We start from the raw sequence: 19,086 nt of genomic DNA, 5'->3' as shown, positions 1-19,086 counted from the left end.
GCAATGACACTACAGTGAAAAGATTGGAGGTATTTGCTGAGAAAATAATTGTACTGGAAGCATTTAATGCCTCCTTTTTCTCTTGTTCCTCAGTCTTTCTCTCTTCTGTCACTGATAGAGACATTTTGGAGAATGAGTTACATAAGCAATTTGAGATATTTACTAAAAAGCATAGTAACGCAGTAATCAATGGTATTTTTTCCCTTTTCATACTTCAAAATTTATCCTACTTTATTTAAGGGCTGAAAGAATATAATAAAATAGCTGAGAATGTAAGAATTCTCATATTTTGAGAATATTTGTATTCTGATTTTGTGCTCAGAGACCAAAAATATTATGATAACCCTCAGTAGATTTATTAAAAAAGAGAATGTATTCTGTTTCTATTACTATATTTAATGAGGATTCTCCACTTATGGGCAGGATATGACCATACCTGCTCTATACAGAAGCTTGGAGTTTCTTACCATGGTAATATTGGTAGACATAGAGAAAGAAATGAATGGAAATTAGAAGACAATATTGATTCTACTAAGTATTTTAAAAACTGAGTTAGATCTCGGAGGATTAGTGATTTTTGAAAACTATTTCAGTACTCAACTAAGTGATAAGTTCTGGATTATACAAGGACAGAATTAATTTTACTCTTTGGGAGAGATGGTGGACTTAGTATTTTACTATCTCTAGTATTTTATTGGTAGTACTTAAATATTTATACACAAAAGCCCTATCTTGAATCAGCTCAGCTCTCATGTTACCAGCTTTTCTATTGTTGGGGAATTTTACTGGCTACCACATTGAATAAGTAGCAAAATTGAGAATTGTATTTTCCAAAGCTTGGGTGTTTTTGATAACAGATTTGATTTATTGACTCTAAGGGATAGTCGCTTAAGTGAATTTATAACACTATTGCATATTAAGTTAGGTGAGTTAGGAAAGTTTATTCGTCTGGTGGTTTCTGGCCTACAGGAAGGATCAGAAATGATAAATCACTTTTTTCAACTATTTTATGACTTTTGAGTGGGCATGGCTTTATGTAATGAGGATACAAAATTTCATATTATAATAAATAATATGTTCTTGATAGATATTTATTGATTTTTAATGGCAGAGTATAATAGAAAGGAAACAGTTCTCAGTTTTTCACATCAAATTATATTTGACTAACTGAATATTCATTTTTGAGATCTTACATGGGGAATGTTGCCATTCAGTCACCAATATTTTCTCTGTCAATGAAGGAGATTATCATAAATGATTTTAAAAAAATGAAAACTAATTATTCCTGGCCTTTTCAATACTGTTTAATGGAAGCATCTTTTAAGGGTCTGCCACCTAAGGTTAGCTTTATTTAGTTTTACTTACTGTTATTCTTTATGTTATCATAAACTTCTCTCTCATCTTCAACTCAGCTCTCATGTTTTTATCTTTCTTATTGTTGGAAAATATCAATTCTACCACATTTATGAAGTAGTTATGGGGTGCATTAGTGGTTCAGTGGTAGAATGCTCGCCTTCCATGCAGGAGATCCAGGCTTGATTCCCGGACCACAAAAAAAAAAAAAAAAAAAAAAAGAACAGAAAAAGAAGTAGCTATGGTAAAGGAAGTGTTTATCAGGGAAGAGCTGTTAGGAGGAGAGGCAATTTAAGTTTAAAAGTTTGATAAACCCATTGTCTCCAGAATTCTTCCTATTCCAAATAACTTTTTTTTTTTTACGTATCTGTAGTATCACTTTATTTTTTTGTTTTTCACTGTTTTAATAGTATCATATGACATATATACAAAGCAAAGAAAGAAGAAAAGCAATAATTTTCAAAGCACGCTTCAACAAGTAGTTACCGGACAGATCCCAGAATTTTTCATGAGCTACCGTACTATCTCAGATTTTTCCTTCTAGCTGCTCCAGACATTGGAGGCTAAAAGGAATATACATATTTTTAATTGTCACTTTTTTTGTGAAAAATAACATATATACAAAAAAAAGCAATAAATTTCAAAGCACAGTGCAACAATTAATTGTAGAACAGATTTCAGAGTTTGATATGGGTTACAGTTCCACAATTTTAGGTTTTTACTTCTACCTGCTCTAAGATACTAGAGACTAAAAGAAATATCAATATAATGATTCAGCAATCATATTAGTTTGTTAAACCCTACCTTCTCTGTATAACTTCACCATCACCTTTGATCTTTCTCCCACTCTTTAGCGGTATCTGGGCTATGGCCATTCTAACTTTTCATGTTGAAAGGGGCTGTCAATAATATGGGGTTGAGATGGAACTAGCTGATCTTTTGGAGAGGCTGGCACCTCCAGGTTTTAAGACTTTTCTGGCCGAGGGACCCATCTGGAGGATGTAGGTTTCCGGAAAGTTAGCCTAGTACATGGAACTTTTGTAGAATCCTATATATTCAAATGGATGTATGGTATGTGATTTATCAATAATTCAAATAACCTTTTGTTTCAAGGTCAGCAAACAGGTTATTTAGGTGATAGCTAAACCTTAAAATAGCACATTTAATTTGTGACATAGTAAAGTCACATATGGATAATCAGTAATAAGTTTATATTTATTGTTTTTATAATATAATCTCTTTTTAGTTCATATATAAACTGCATAAATAAAAAATTTCAGTGGGAACATGAGGCAGGTTGAATTTTCTGCTGAAAATTAGCATAGCCAGTTTCTATACATGTGAACTTCAAATCATTTCTCTGAAAAGTATTTGATAGAAAAGAATTTAAAGTTTTATTATTTTGGACTTTAAACATATATAGTGAGCTTTATGGCATGGTGGTTTACATGCTGTTGTAAAAGTGACCATAGCAAATTATCCAAGGACATATCTACGAGCAACAGAGTTCAATCATGAATAATTTGCAAATGAAAATAATATATTCTGTCATGGTCTTTTGAATGTGGTAGCAATGCTTTGGTAAAGCCCAAATAATTTTGTCACATCTGGGTTAAAAATAGGGAACACTTTACTTATACAGTGGACCTGTTAAATAGGGAGACATCTTTTAATTTTAATTTTAATTTATTATTATTATTCTTCTTTGCTATTATTTGGGTCTGTTTTGGGTGAAACTTGGTAGACACCCTCAGAATGTGTAAGAAGAAATGTGAGCTGAGCCCCACATTTGGATCTTTCTGCAAATGAACAAGGAGGAAAGAGAGAAGAACCTCGAGAAAGAGTCGCTTGATAGGTAAGTGTCCAGTGTGCAGGGGAAAGACTGATTGTAAAATGGAGATATGATCCTTAAAAAGGTAATGTAGAGAAAACCTAAAAACCATACTTTTATTCTCTTTCCAATGCTAGCCTTTCTCACCTTCACAAGCCCCAATGATTTTGTCTTTTAGTCACGTTTTCTGTCTATGCAGTGATTCCTTATCTGTTTTAATTTTAAATCTTTTTAAACATGACAACATACAAAAATGAACATTCATATCATATGATCATTCTATTCTTGGTATATAATCAGTAACTCATAATATTGTCACATAGTTGTATATTCATCACCATGATCATTTCTTAGAACATTTGCATCAATTCAGAAAAAGAAATACAAAGAAAAATGAAAAAAAAACTCATATATACCATACTCTTATCCCTCCTCATTGATTGCTAATATTTCCACTACCCAATATATTTTAGCCTTTGTTTCCCCTATTTTTTTTCTATACCCCTTATCACTCCCTTTCATTGATCACTAGCATGTCTATCTACTGAATTTATTTTTACATTTGTTCCCCCTATTATTTATATATTTTTAATCCCTATGTTTTACTCATCTGTCCATACCATAAATAAAAGGAGCATCAGACACAAGGTTTTCACAATCACATAGTCATATTTGTGCAGTGATTCTTAATTTTATTTTATAAATGTTTTATTCTCATATCTTTACTTTCACATAACTAAGGTTATTAAAAGTTTTCTATTCACTCTGTGAAATGAAATGTGGGCCATTAGCTAGGAGATGGGGGCCAAAAATGGTCAAGTAGAACCACATAAAAATCACCAAAACATTAGTTAGAAGGACCCATCAGGGGAGTAATACACGATTGGAGGGGAAAATATCTGTTCCCTGGTGGATGTGGGGACAGAGAAGGATAAACAAAAAGTCATAGTAGATAGATAGTCTAGAAATGCTTTCAGGTAGCCAGGCTTATGTTCAAAGAGTAGACGTGGAGCAGGCATGTCTTGTAATGACAAGAAGTCACAGACTTTTCAGGGCCTCTGTGAGCTTGCTTAACTGATAACAGAAGCTAGGAGAGAAGGAAGGAGTCGGGTATGAGTGATAAGAGATGGGATGAAACAGGGTTTTTTTTTCTTCCCCTTTATAGATGTATAGGATGTGGATACATTTTGCAAGAGCAAAACTCAGCAGGTTGTGTGCTGGGTGGTGTGTGTGTGTGCGTGTATATGTGAGAGAGAGAGGGACAGAGAGATCATTATCATCATAGCAACTTCAGTACTAGCATACTAGCATATTTAATGGCAAGCACTGTGCTTTTTGCTCATTCATCTTATTTGATATGTATAGCCCTGTGAGGTAAGTACTATTATCATATCAATTTAATAGATAAAGAAACGGAAGCTTAGGAAGATAAGTAGCTTTCCCAAACTCACACAGCTAGTAAACGCTTGTACTAGGATTTGAACCTGTACTCTTAATCACAGCTATATTACTTACAAGCATAGTAGGCTTATTTATCAATGACGTATTACTTCCTTCAAGTAGCTGCCTATAACCATTCTTTCTCTGCCCTCAGTTTCTTTTCTGTGTTCACAGTACCACTCACAAACTCTGTTCTTTGCCGTTTTTAATATACCTTGTACACTTATTATCTCATCCATATTACTCCAAGTCTCTCAAGGGCACTCACACTGTCTTATCTAGTGCTCAGGTGTTAAATATTTTTATATCTTTAGCACTTGGTATAGTGCCTGGCATGTAATACACACTCAATAAATGTTTATTGGTATGTGACAGAATGATAATGATGCATTATCTTTAAGCAATGTTCTGTTGTAAGATTGTAGAATCTAATGGGCAGTTTTTCCCATTAACCACATGAAACCACATGAGTCTGCTGAATTAAAACAAAGATTTAAGTTCAACCCATTATTTCTGTAAATGTATGCTGATTGCCACAAGGTCATCATCATGATGTATTGTCCAATTCTAGTTAAAGTAAATAATGATTACTGGCCTTTGTTAAAGTAAAGCTTTATGCTATGAAGTAATAATTACTTTGAAAATATAAATATTCCCTTACAGCATGTTTTATTTTTATTTTTGCTTATTTAAAGATAATGAAGGAGTCTTTCAGCCTGCTTTTAACTGAGCCTCAGGAAAAATGCAATTGTGCCCCAAAGCAGAGAACAAAATACCTGACTGCAAGAGTCTGAGGAAGGTAAATGAAATGCAACATTGTTTTTGCATACTTTTAATACAGTTTGTAATAGCTGGTATTTAATAAAATAGTTTAAACAGACTTGTAAGTAGGTAATAAAAAAAGTTTGTTTTGAGGATCTTGATTGTATAATATTGTATTTACTGTATATATTGAGATTGTGTAGAGATAATGCCCTTTTAGACATTAAAATTGCTAAAGACATTTCCAAATGCAGACAGTTCTTCATTTATAGGTTCAGCAGATTCAGTGATAAGATATGAGAAGCGCTGGTCACTAAATATATATATTTTATATTTATATATGCAAAATTAATAAATGAATACATATTGTGCTGATTTGAATCTTTTAAGTACCCCAGAAAGCCGCGTTTTAATCCTGATCCAATTTTGTGAGGGCAACAGTTTCTTTTAATACTGATTCAATATTGTAGAGTAGAAACTTTTGATTAGATTATCTCCATGAAGATGTGGCGCCCCCGATTGTGCGTATGACCTTTTGATAAGAGGAAGATGTAACTCCATCCATTCAGGGTGGGGTTTGATTAGTTTAATGGAGTTCTTTAAAAGAGGAAACATTTTGAAGAAACCTCAGATGCAGACATAGACACAAATGAAGAGCCATTGGAGACGTTTGGAGATCAAGACAGAAATCGCCCAGGTGCTAAGCAGGGATTCACAGAAATAGCCAGAACCAGAAGAGAAGAAATCTGGGAGATGCTAAGCTAAGAGATGAAATGCAGAGTTTTGTCCCAGAGCAGTTAAGTGAAGGCCCGCAGATCCTTAGAGAGAAAACCATTGGCATCAGAAGCTGGAAGCAACGGAACCAGGAACAAGGACCAGCAGACGCCAACCACGTGCCTTCCTGGATCACCCTTTCTTGAGCCAAGGTATCTATCTCTGTATCCTTTGTTTGGACATTTTCTCAGCACTAGAACTGTAAACTTGTAACTTATTAAATTCCCTTTTTAAAAGCCGTTCCGTTTCTGGTATATTGCATTGCAGCAGCTTAGCAAATTAATACATATTTAAGCATATTTTTATTATTATTTTTTTGACTAAGTGGAATATAATTCAGTATTTGCCATGAAGGAACAAATTCTTAGGGACTTAGTGAATGAAAGTGAGATGTAACATTCTGGATAGTTGTAAGATATAAGAAAGTATGACAGTAGTCAGTGCTGTGGATTACATTGGTTTATTTAAATTTAACTCCTGAAAGGATTAGTTTTCCTTTAGTAATTAAAAGAAAATCTCTAGGGGTTTATTTGGTGTATTATCTCATATCCTTTACAAACTAAGAAAATCTTTGATAAAGTCATACTATTAACAAAGGTAAAACATGATAGCTGAACTTAGAGAAAGAGCATGTTTCACTGAGTAGAACTGTGCAATCATATAATTCTAAATTTTCCCTTCTGGGAGTATGAATTTTAGGCTTAAAATTTAGAAAAGAAAGAGCATAAGTTAAGAGAGCTATAAAGTACCTGTATATTTTTCTTTAGAATATTGAGATTGAAAAGAATTTTAAATGTATTATGCATAATGTTCAGTCAGTTAATGTAAGACCACATTAATTACTTGAATTATTATTCCTTCATATAATAGGCTTTTTTTCAAAAACAATTTACAGTTAGTAATAAAAATCTGTTTAAATGGTAGAGGACATTGTTTTCCACAAATTCATGCATTTGGTCCTCATTGTTTTGCAATATGTTTAAAAGTGTATTTTTCTTATAAATATACCATATTGGCTATGATAGTATATGTGTACAATTTGCTGTAGGAACTAATATGTGTTTACACTCTAAGAAAGAGAGGAAAAAATGTTCCATGCCTGTCCAGTACTAATAGTTTCTAGTATTATCTCATTGCAGAAGATAACTCTCTGTTAGAAACTATGTGTTCTCTTTAAAAAATGAAATAAAACTAAAAAGGATTATATTGTGGAGAGTTGTTATATTTGTGTTAAGAAGAAACAAACTTTTAATTCTAGTTGCTTGGTAAATAGGGTATGTAAGACAAAATAAAAATATTAGGTGTAAAATAAGAAAGACAATTTTAGAGAGCTCTAGAGGAGAAAAATATATTTGACCATTAATAGAACTCGTTAAAATAGATATAATGATGGAGATAGTGAGGTAAGCTCTTATCCTTTTTATATCATTTGATCCTCATAATAATTACTGTTATTTATCGGTATTTTACAGATGAGGAAATTGGAGTTTAGAGGGGGTCAAGTAATTTGATAAAGTTCTCATCATAAATAGCAGAGTTGCCCTTCAGAATTTACAGTGTAAAGGAGGATAAAAAAACTTTGTTATAATTGAGATGTGTATGCAATAGATATATATTAACAACAGTACTAGTAGGATATTAGGGAATGTACTGGTTTAAATCTGTTACCTACCCCAGAAAAGCCTATGTTCTTTTAATCCAATCTTGAAGGGGGAGTAGACCATTGTTGGGTGGGACCTTTGTTTAAGTTGTTTCGGTGGAGATGTGACCCTACCCATTCAAGGCATGAGGGTCTTAATCCACTTGCTGGAGTCCTTTAAGAGTCAAGAGAGTTTAGAGAAGCTAAGAAAGAAAATGCCTTGGGGAGAAACAGGAAGGATCCACAGGATCTGAGAGAGCCTTTTTGAAACCAGAGGCTGGGAGAAGAACAAGTAGAGTTCACCACGTGGGAATGTGACAGAGGAACCCCAGATGCCAGCTGCCTTTCCTCTGAGTCTCTTCCCCTTGAAGCCTTAGTTTGATGTTTTCATATCCTTAGAACTGTAGATTTGTAACCTAATAAATCCCTTTTGTAGAAGTCAGTTCATTTCTGGTATGTTGCATTCCAGCAGCTTTAGCAAACTGAAACAGGGAGCATCTTGCAAGGGCCATAAATACTGATCCAGTACTCAGGCAGAGGCTTCCCAGAAGAGTTGAGCTGAGCAAGAGAGGCAAAAGGACAGGGAAGTGTTGAGTAATGACTCTAGAGAAGTAATCAGGGGCCAGAATATGCAGAACCTTAGAGACAGTGAGACTATATAATTAATTGTCCAAGTTAGGACGCTTTTGAGAGTGAAAAGGAAGTTTTTAATAATTATATTGGTACCACATGTATTACAAAGACAGTTCTGGATAAACCAGGAAGTTGGACAATATTAAAGAATTTGAACTGTTTTCCAGATGTATCAAACATTGCTGAAGCATTTTAAATTAAGGGAATTAACTAACATGTTCACATTTGTGTTTTTTTTTTTTTTTTACTTGGGAATCACTTTACATATTTTTTTTTCATTTTTAAAAAATTTATTTATTAATTAAAAAATAAACAAAATAAAACAACATACATAATCAGTAATTCACAATATCATCACTTAGTTGCATATTCATCATTTCTTAGAACATTTGCATTAATTCAGAAAAAGAAATAAAATGAACACAGGAAAGAAAAAAAAAAAGGATTATACCTACCCTACCCCTTACCCCTTGCTTTCATTGATCACTAGCATTTAAACTAAATTTATTTTAGCATTTGTTCCTCCTATTATTTATTTTTATTCCATATGTTCTACTCCTTTGTTGACAAAGTAGATAAAAGGAACATCAGACACAAGGTTTTCACAACCACACAGTCACATTGTGACAGCTGTATCATTATTCAATCATCCTCAAGAAACATGGCTACTGAAACACAGCTCTATATTTTCAGGCAGTTCCCTCCAGCCTCTCCATTACATCTTGAATAACAAGATGCTATCTACTTGATGCATAAGAATAACCTCCAGGATAACCTCTCCACTCTGTTTGGAATCTCTCAGCCATTGACACTTTGTCTCATTTCCCTCTTCCCCCTTTTGGTCGAGAAGGTTTTCTCAATCCCTTGATGCTAAGTCTCAGTTCATTCTAGGGTTTTTCTCAATCCCTTGATGCAGAGTCTCCATTCATTCCAAGATCTCTGTCCCACGTTGCCAGGAAGGTCCACACCCCTGGGAGTCATGTCCCACGTAGAGAGGGTTAGGGTGGTGAGACTGCTTGTTGTGTTGGCTGGAGAGAGGGGCCACATCTGAGCAACAAAAGAGGCTCTCTTGGGGGTGACTCTTAGGCCTAAATTTTAAGTAGACTTGACCTATCCTTTTTGGGGTTAAGTTTCATATGAACAAACCCCAAGACTGGGGGCTCTGCCTATAGCTTTGGTTGTCCACACTGCTTGTGAGAATGTCAAGAATTCAACTTGGGGAAGTTGAATTTCTCCCCTTTCTCACCATTCCCCGAAGGGGGCTTTGCAGATACTTTTCCACTCACTGATCGAATCACTCTGGGATTTATTGGGGCATCACTCTGGACAAACCAGCAAAATCTCATGTCCTACCTGAGATCCCAAGTACATATGGCATTCAATCAAACTATCTACCACATTTGTGTTTTAGAATAACTAATTTGTGTGGAAATAGGTTGAGGGAGGCATGGAGACCATTTTAGGAGACTTGTAATTGAGAACAGTGATGAGGCGGCCAGAATAATGTGGAAACATAGAAGCTAAAGAGAAATCAATTAGTTTGAAAGATATTTAGGATGTAGAATCACTAGAAATTCATAAATAATTGTATGTGGGGACAGAATGAGGTATATCAGTTGAATATGTGTTGTAGCAGGATGAGGGAGAAGCAAGGATGACAATGGATTTCTGGCACAGGAAATTTGAAGAGTGGGATCATTCACTAAGATGAGGAGCATGGGGAAGGAGTAAGGATGATGATGAATCTATTTTAAATTTAATCATTAAATTTTTTTTATGTTTTAGATTTTGAAACAACCAAATGTTTGTAGGAAATTATGAAATATGGCAGAGTAGGAAGCTCCAGGAATCAGTCTCTCTGTCAGAACAACTATTAAATAGTCAGGAACTGTCTGAATAAACTATTTTGAAACTCCAGTGTCCAGTAGAACACTGTGTAGCATCCAGGGAAGATTGAGAGGAAGAGGCTGGTAAATTTATGGTAAATACTAGTAAATTGCATTCTCAGGGTGGTTACTGCCCTCCAGCCCCCATCCACACAGCAAGTACTGGTGGGGTCTGGCCCCTCATCTAACTTGGTTGTACCAGAAAAAGGCATAATAATCCACTTCCCCAAGATCCTTTGCTGATCAAAGCTTTTGATTAGCTACTTTGGATGGCTGGGGGCTCAGCTCAGAATAGCTGTTGTCCCAGTCCATGCTGGAAAAAGGCATTGGTGAAGACTTAAAGACAATAGGGTTTCAAAGTGCTACAGAGGATAGCTGAAGGGCTGCATTGGCTGGGCAGAGGTCAAGTCAACAAAGCATAGCTTTGGGGAGATGTAGAAGAAGCTCCTGGCACCCTTCCTAGTCAACTCCGCCCCCCCGCCCACCAACCCAACCCTTTCCCAGAGCGGTTTGGAGCCAGTGGGCATTCTCTTTGTGGGTCTCTGGCTTTGTTCTGGCTGGGAAAGGTTGACTTGGGAAAATCCTTTCCAGGCATGCCTGCCTCTCAGAATTTGTACTCTATGCAAAAGCAGCTTGAGACAATGAAAAGCAGTATAAGAAACACTCCAGACGGACAGCCTTAAATAGCGGCTTACCTGATTCAAGTGTGCAGTGAAAGATCTGGGAGAGGGAGAAGATCTGATTCCTGGGACATTCAAACTCATGTAAACAGAGGAACTCCTAAGGCCACCAGCAAACATAATCCAAGGACAAGATACAGTCTCAGAAAAGACAGGGAGAACACTGCACTTTGCATTTGCCTTGTGCTAACTGTCCTGGAAGGCAAGATAAACTATGATGGAGAGTACCACAAAAGCCATACAAAGCCAATTTTGAAGGCAATGAAAGGTGTTTTCTGCTTGGGCTTGCTTGTGTTTTGTTAGTTCTGACAGTCAAGAAAATCTCTGTCATAGCACCAGTTGGTTACAAAATCAAGAAACGGACATCTCAGGAAATAAATTCCAGATTTAACATTTAAAAATATTGAAATGTACAGTGTGCAACAAAAGATGACAAGATAATCAAAGAGATAAGAAATCATGGCCCATCCAAAAGAAGCGGATAAAAATACAGAAAGCATCAACAAAGTAGACAAGGCTTTAGACATACAGAACAAAGACTCTTTATAATTGATCTTCAATGTGCTCAAAAAGATGAAATGAAATATAAAGGAGAGGACTAAAAGATATCAGGAAACAATGAATGAACAATATGAAAACCTCAATAAAGTGATAGAAATTTTAAAAAGGAACCAAATAGAACTAATGGAATTGAAGACCACATTAACTAAAATGAAAAAAAATCCCAGGAGGGTTTCAGCAACTCATTGGAGCTGGCAGAAGGAAGAATTTAAGAACTCTAAGACAAGACAATTGAAATGAGTCAGGCTGAGGAGCAGAATGTAAAAAAAAAAAAAGAATTGCAAAAAATGAAAATAGCCTAGGAGACCTCTGGAACACAATCAAGTGTACCATTACATGCATATTCAGAGTCCCAGAAGGGGAAACAAGAAAGTGCAAAAGGAATATTCAAATAAATAATGACAGAAAACTTCCCAAACTTGGCAAAAGATGTGAATATGCACACCGAAGAAATCCAGAAAATACCAAACAGGATAAACTTGAAGAAAAATACACCCTATCACATACTGATTCAAATATCAAAGGCAAATGACAAGGAGAGAGCTCTGAATGATACGAGAGAAAAGCAACATGTTATGTACAAGGAAATCTCAATAAAATTAAGCACTGATTTCTCATCAGAAACCACAGATGCAAGAAGGCAGTTGGCTGAAGTACTCACAGTGCTTAAAGAAGACAACTGCCAAGCAAGAATTTTATACCCTTGAGACTTTGTTTCAAAAATGAGGGTGACTTCAGGTATTTATGTGACAACTAAGACTCAGAGTTAGAGCACTGAAGCTATGCAACCCAGCATTACCCCATACAGGAATTGTTTAAAAAGTTTGACTAGAGAGATGTGAATGAAGCTGATCTGGATAGGACTAAAGTAAATCAGAATACTGGGTAAAGGATGATATGACCCATATTTTCAAACTTCAACTTCTGTGAGATCAAAGGGAGAGAAGTTTCTTTGGTGCAAAATTTATATTTTTGGTAACATACTATCTAATTTAACTTGTATGTTCAGTTTTCTTGAACACCATAATTACATGGAATCTTGAATAGGGAGTAAGATTTTGTTGGTTTGTCCAGGTCAGTATGATGCCCCAATATATCTCAGAGTAATTTAGGCAGAGAGCTAAAAAAATGTGGATTGGGGAGAAAGAAAGAAAGTAGGCATTAAAAGAAAAATTGAGGGACAATACTTATAAGACATACAAAGGCTAAATAGCAAACTGGCAGAAGAAAGTTCTTCATTATTGATGTAATGGATTAACCTGTAAATGGATTAAACTCTCCTTTCAAAAGGCAGAGATTTTCAGAATGAATGAAAAAGCATAGCCTAACTATATACTGTTTTCAAAAGACGTACCTTAAATTCAAAGACATGAGTAGGTTGAAAGTGAAAGGATAGAAAAAATATACTATGCAAATAGTAAACAAAAGAGAACTGGGCAGCCATACAAATATCAGATGAAATAAACTTTAAATAAAAAACTGTTATGAGGGACAGGAGTGGTCATTATATGATAAAGGGGTCAATTCAACAAGAAGAGGTAGCTAATATAAATATATATGCACCTAACAGCAGGCCCCCAAAATATATGAAGCAAATACTGACAGATTTAAAGGGAGAAAGAGATGGTTCTACATTAATAGTAGACTTTAATACACCAGTTTCAGTAATGAATAGATCATCTAGATGGAAAATCAGTAATAAAATAAAAGACTAGATCTAATAGAAGACGAAACCAGCTAGACTTTTCAGACATATATAGAACATTTCACCCAACAACAACAGGATATACATTCTTCCCAAGTGCACATAGATCATTCTCTAGGATACACCGTATCTTAGGTCACAAACTAAGTCTCAGTAAATCAAAAAAAATATTAAAATCATACAATGTACCTTCTCCAATCACAATATAATGAAGCTGCAAATCAATAGCAGAGGGAGAAATGGAAAACTCACAAATATGTGGAAATTAAACATCATATTCTTAAACAACCAATGAGTTAAAGAGGAAATCACAAGGAAATTAGGAATTATCTTGATGAAAATGAAAATGAAAATGTAACAAAACTAATGAGATGCAGTTAAGACAGTTTCTGGGAGGGAAAGTTATAGCTCTAAATGCTTTCATTGAAAAAGAAGAAAAATGTCAAATTTGAGACATACCTCAAAACTGGATGAACTAGAAAAAGAAGAGCAAACTAAACCCAGATACAGGAAAAGGATGGAAATAGCAAAGATTAGAGTGGAGATAAATGACATACAGAGTAAAAAACAATAGAGTCAACAAATCAAAAGTTGGTTCTTTAAAAAAAGTCAGTAAAAAGACAACTTTTTAGTTAGACTGATGAAGAAGAAAGAGAGAGACCACAAATAACTACAGTTAGAAAGGTGAAAAGGAGCATAAACATTGAAATAAAAAGGGCTATAACAGGATACTGTGAACAACTGTATGCAGGCAAATTAGATAGCCCAGATGATGTGGACAACTTCCTAGAAACATACAAATTTCCTGTAGTAACACAAGAAGAAATAGATCTCAGCAAACCAATTACTAGTAAAGAGATTGACCCAATCATCAAAAACCTTCCAATAAGTTGTGAAGCATGCAACTATGTGTATGCACCTTAAGGACTATATATTGAATGAAATGTCAGGAACAAAAAGACAAATATTATCATGCCTCAATCCATATGGGCTAACTATAATATAAAAACTCGGTGAAATGAAGTTGAGAACATGTTATCAGGTTAAGGCCCATTGTAAAGGATCCTAGATTGTAAGCTCTTAGAGCAGTCACACATATTCAGAAGTTGTAACTATTATTTCTAAATTCTGAGATATTGAACTGTTTATTTATAATGTGGCTGTTCCCAGAAACTTTGGATACTTATGTGACACCTGAGACTCAGAGTTAGAGCTCTGAAGCTATGAAAGTCATCAGTACCCCATATAGGAACTGTTTATAAAGTTGAAAAAGTGATCAGACTTCAAGTAGAAATATGATTGAAGCTGATCTAGTTAGGACTAAGGTTTATCAGAATACAGAGTAAAGGAAGATATTATCCATATTTTAAGACTTCAACTATTGTTTGAGACCAAAAGGAAAAATGTTTATTTAGCACAAAATTTATATTTTGCGTAGTGTATTTCCTAATTTAACTTGTGTGGTAAATTCAGTTGAACACCATAAGTACATGGTATTGGTTTGTCCAGGTCAGTGTGATGGCCTTGATATATCCCAGAGTAATTTGGACAGTGAATAAGGAAGTATTTGCAAAGTCTCTTTGGGGAACTGGGGAGAAAGAAGAAATATTAAACTTCCCCATTTGGAGAATTTCTGATATTCTTGCAAGCAGTGGGGACAACCAAATCAATAGGCTGAGCCCTTGATCTTGGAGTTCGCCCCTATGGAACATATTCCTGCAAAGAATAGTCTAAGCCTACTTAAAATTAGGCCTAGGAGTCACCCTCAGAGAACCTCTTTTGTTGCTCAGATGTGGCCTATCGCTTTAAGCCAACTTGGCAGATGAACTCACTGCCCTCCCCCTATAGGGGACATGACTCCCAGGGGTGTAAATCTCCCTGGCAATATGGGACCTGACTCTTGGGAATGAGCTGGGACTTGGCATCAAGGAATTGAGAAAACCTTTCTGACCAAAAGAGGGGGAGCAATGAGACAAAATAAAGTCTCAGTGGCTGAGAGATTTCAAAGAGTTGAGAGATTATCCTGGAGGTTATTCTTATGTGTTATATAGATATCCCTTTTTAATTTATGGTGTATTGGAGTGGTTAGAGGGAAGTAGAATAGTGTTCCAGTAGCCTTGATTCTTAAAGACAACTGTATAGATATATAACTTTTACAATGCGACTGTGTGATTGTGAAAACCATGTGTCTGATGCTTCTTTTATCTAGGGTATGGACAGATGATTTTAAAAATAAATATGGATGAAAAGTAAATAACAGCAAGACAAAAGGGTTAAATAAATTGGGTAGATGGAAATACTAGTGGTCAATGAGAGGGAGGGGTAAGGGGTATGGGATATATGAGTTTTTTCTTTTTGTTTCTTTATCTGGAGTAATGCAAATGTTCTAAAAAATGATCATGGTGATGAATACACCACTATGTGATGTTACTATGAGCCATTGATTGTACACCAATCAATGGAATGTTTGTGTGTAAAGATTTGTCGATAGAAACATTTAAAAAAACAAACAAAAAATAAGCTTCCAACAAAGAAAAGCCCAGGACCAGAAGACTTCACAGGGAAATTTCACTAAGCATTCCAAGAAGGACTGACACCAATCTGGCTCAACATCACCCTCAAAGCAAAGCCAGATGAAGATACCATAAGAAAATACAATTATGGACTGATATCTTTTATGAATATAGATGAAAAAATCCATAACAAAATACTAGTAAACTGTATCTAATAGCACATTAAAAGAATTATGCATCATGATCAACTGGGATTTATCTGAGGTATGCAAGGGTTTTTCAACATAAGAAAGTAAATTAATAGAATATACCACATTAACGATTAAGGGGAAAAAACACATGATCATCTCAATTGATGCAGAAAAGGCATTTGGCTAAATCCAGCACCCCTTCTTGATAAAAACACTTAAAAACTAGGAAAGGTAGGAAACTTCCTCAATATGATAAAGGGTATATCTGAAAAACTCACAACTAACATCATACTTGATGGTGAAAGATTGAAAAATTTCCCCCTAAGATCAGAATCAAGAAAAGAATGCCCACTGCCACCACTGTTATTCAACATTGTACTGGAAGTTCTAGCCAAAGTAATTAGGCAAGAGAAAGAAATGAAAGGCATTTAAGTAAGAGAGGAAGAAGAAAAACCTTCCCTCTTTGTAGAGACATTATCCTTTTGTGCTGATTTGAACCTGTGGTGTACCCCAGAAAAGCCATGACTTTTAATCCTCATTCAATATTGCTGGGTGGGAGGTTTTTAATGATCCATAGAGAATGTGACCCACCCAACTGTGGGTGGTAACTTTTGATTAGATGGCTTCCACTAAGATGTGTCTTCACCCATTCAAGGTGGGATTGCTTACTGGAACCCTTTAAGAAGGAACCATTTTTGAAAAAGCTTTAGAACCACAAGAGCCCATGCATCCAGAGACTTTTGGTGATGAGAAAGGAAAACACCCCCAGGGGGGCTTTATGAACAAGAAGCCTGGAAGGTGAGCAAGCACATGTTGGCATGTTCGCCACATGCCTTTCCAGTTGAGATAGAAACCCTGAATGTCATCGGCCTTCTTGAACCAAGGTATCTTTCCTTGGATGCCTTGGATTGGACATTTCTATAGCCTTGCTTTAATTTGGACATTTTCGCAGCATTAGAACTGTAAACTTGCAACTTAATAAATTCCCCCCTTTAAAAGCCATTCTGTTTCTGGTATATTGTATTTCGGCAGCTTGCAAACTAGAACACTTATGTACAGAAAATCCTGAAATATCCTCCAGAAAGCTCCTAGAGCTCATAAATGAATTCAGCAAAGTGGCAGCGTACAAGATTAACATCCAAACATCAGTAATGTTTCTATATGTTATTAATGAACAATCAGAAGAAGAAATCAAGGAAGAAGCTCCATTTGTAATAAGCAACTAAAAGATAGTTATAAATATCCTCAAGGATGGAAAGAACTTGTACACAGAAAACTACAAAACACTGCTAAAAGAAATCAACAAATACATAAAAAAGTGGAAATGTTCATGTATTGGATGTCAGTTCTACCCAAAGTGATTTATAGATTCAACACAATCCCGGTTAAAATTCCAGTAACCTTCTTTGCAGAAATTGAAAAGCCAGTCATGAAATTTACGTGGAAGGGTAAAGTTCCCCAAATAGCCAAAGCCATTTTGAAAAAGAATGGTGTTAGAGGACTCACACTTTCTAGTCTTAGAACTTGTTACAAATTCACAGTAGTCAAAACAGCATGGTACTGGCACAAGGCTGTTTTAGTTTGTAAAACCTGCCGGAATTCAATATACCAGAAACGGAATGGCTTTTAAAAAGGGGGAATTTATTAATTTGCAAGTTTACAGTTCTAAAGCTGTGAAAATGTCCAAATTGAGGTGTCAGAGAAAGATAATTTAACTCCGAAGAAAGGGCTGATGAAGTTTGGGCTTTCACTGTTAGCTGGGAGGGCACATGGTAATGTATTCTAGCTTTCTGTCCTTATTTCATAAGGTTTCCCCAGGGGCATTTTCCTTCGGTATCTCCAAAAGTCTCTGGCTGTGAGGGGTCTATAGGCTCTTACTGCTCTGTAGGCTCCAGTAAGCATCCCCACCTTGATTGGGTGGAGATACATCTCCATGGAAACCATCTTATCAAAAGTTACCACCCACAATTGGCTCCGGTGTTTGGAGAGGTCTTGGGTGGGTCACATCTCCATGGAAACAATAAAAAGATCCCACCCAGCAATTTTGAATGAGGATTAAAGAAACAACTGCCCCCACAAGATTGGATAAGGATTAAAACATGGCTTTTCTGGGATACATAATAGCTTCAAACTGGCACAACAGCAAACATATAAACCAATGGAATCAGACTGAGAGCTCAGAAATCAACTCTTACTTTCTGACCAACTGATTTTTTTTGTTTAGTTTTTTTGTTTTTTAGGTTTTCCTCTATATGCTACACCAAATAATTTAACATGAAAGTATAAAACGTCCTCTTTTTGTTACATCTACTGTGAGAATAAAGACTATTTTCATCAGCCAGACTGTTGACATTCCAGGAAATGGAAGGAACACACAGTTATTGTGAAGGGCCCCAGAGGAACCCTGTGGGGAGGCTTCAACCATATCAGTCTCCTTAGAAAAAGGAGAGGCTTAGGGTTGACAAACTGTGGGGTCATGGTAAGGAACTGGCCATAGATCACACTATCTGTAGTTAGGTACAGAACGTGGTCAGGGCAGTTACTCTGGACTTCCATTACAGGATGAGTTCTGCGTAGGCTTACTTCCCCATCAGTGTCGATATTCAGAAGAGTGGGTGTCTTTTTTGAAATCCAAAATGTCTTGGGTGAAAAAGAAATCTGCAGGGTCAGATGAGGCCAGGTGTTGCTTTTTCAGTATCTCAAGCTCAGAAAGATGAGTTAATTTTTTAAGGAAATGAGATTGAACTTGTAGCAAATTCAGCTACTTTGATTCAGCAAACAACAACGGTTAAAAACAATATTAAAAAAAAATCAGAAAAATTTTGGATGATACCTGTGTCTCTGAAAAAGGAACAGTTTGGCAGGCTGATGAATAAGATCTAAGAGTTGTCTAGTATGGAAACACGATGCCAGACCTGCTAGTGATATTTTAGAGATACAATAAAATTTTTCTGTTGGGAAAAAAAAACACATAAAATGTGATCACTTTATATACAGAGAGACTGTTTTTGTTTACCATACCCATAAGTAAACCCAGGCTATAATTACCTAGTATATAGTCTGCATATTTTTATTCATGTGCATGAATGTATGGGTTTGTTTTACAAAAATGAGATCA

The 19,086-nt window shown here is 35.6% G+C and overlaps 2 long non-coding RNA genes across 5 annotated transcripts in view; both read left to right on the top strand.

Moving 5' to 3' along the window:
- LOC143665584 (uncharacterized) overlaps nt 1–19,086 on the top strand; it is a 119,440-nt gene that overhangs the window by 4,310 nt on the left and 96,044 nt on the right. Inside the window, exon 3 of one of the 2 annotated variants that reach the window (XR_013167099.1) lies at nt 3,098–3,139. The exons of the other annotated variant lie outside the window; for it this stretch is intronic. This is a non-coding gene — a long non-coding RNA (uncharacterized LOC143665584). Of the gene's footprint in view, nt 1–3,097; nt 3,140–19,086 lie in introns of those variants that run through there. 2 annotated transcript variants of the gene reach the window in all.
- The window catches only part of LOC143665583 (uncharacterized), a 29,600-nt gene continuing 13,656 nt past the window's right edge, over nt 3,143–19,086 (top strand). For all 3 annotated transcript variants that reach the window (XR_013167095.1, XR_013167097.1, XR_013167098.1), the window contains exons 1-2: nt 3,143–3,208; nt 5,320–5,423. This is a non-coding gene — a long non-coding RNA (uncharacterized LOC143665583). The remainder of the gene's footprint in view (nt 3,209–5,319; nt 5,424–19,086) is intronic.

Source organism: Tamandua tetradactyla, chromosome 21 (genome assembly GCF_023851605.1).
Source record: "Tamandua tetradactyla isolate mTamTet1 chromosome 21, mTamTet1.pri, whole genome shotgun sequence".
Taxonomy (NCBI): Eukaryota; Metazoa; Chordata; class Mammalia; order Pilosa; family Myrmecophagidae; genus Tamandua; species Tamandua tetradactyla.
This window is presented reverse-complemented; position numbering and strand designations above follow the sequence as displayed.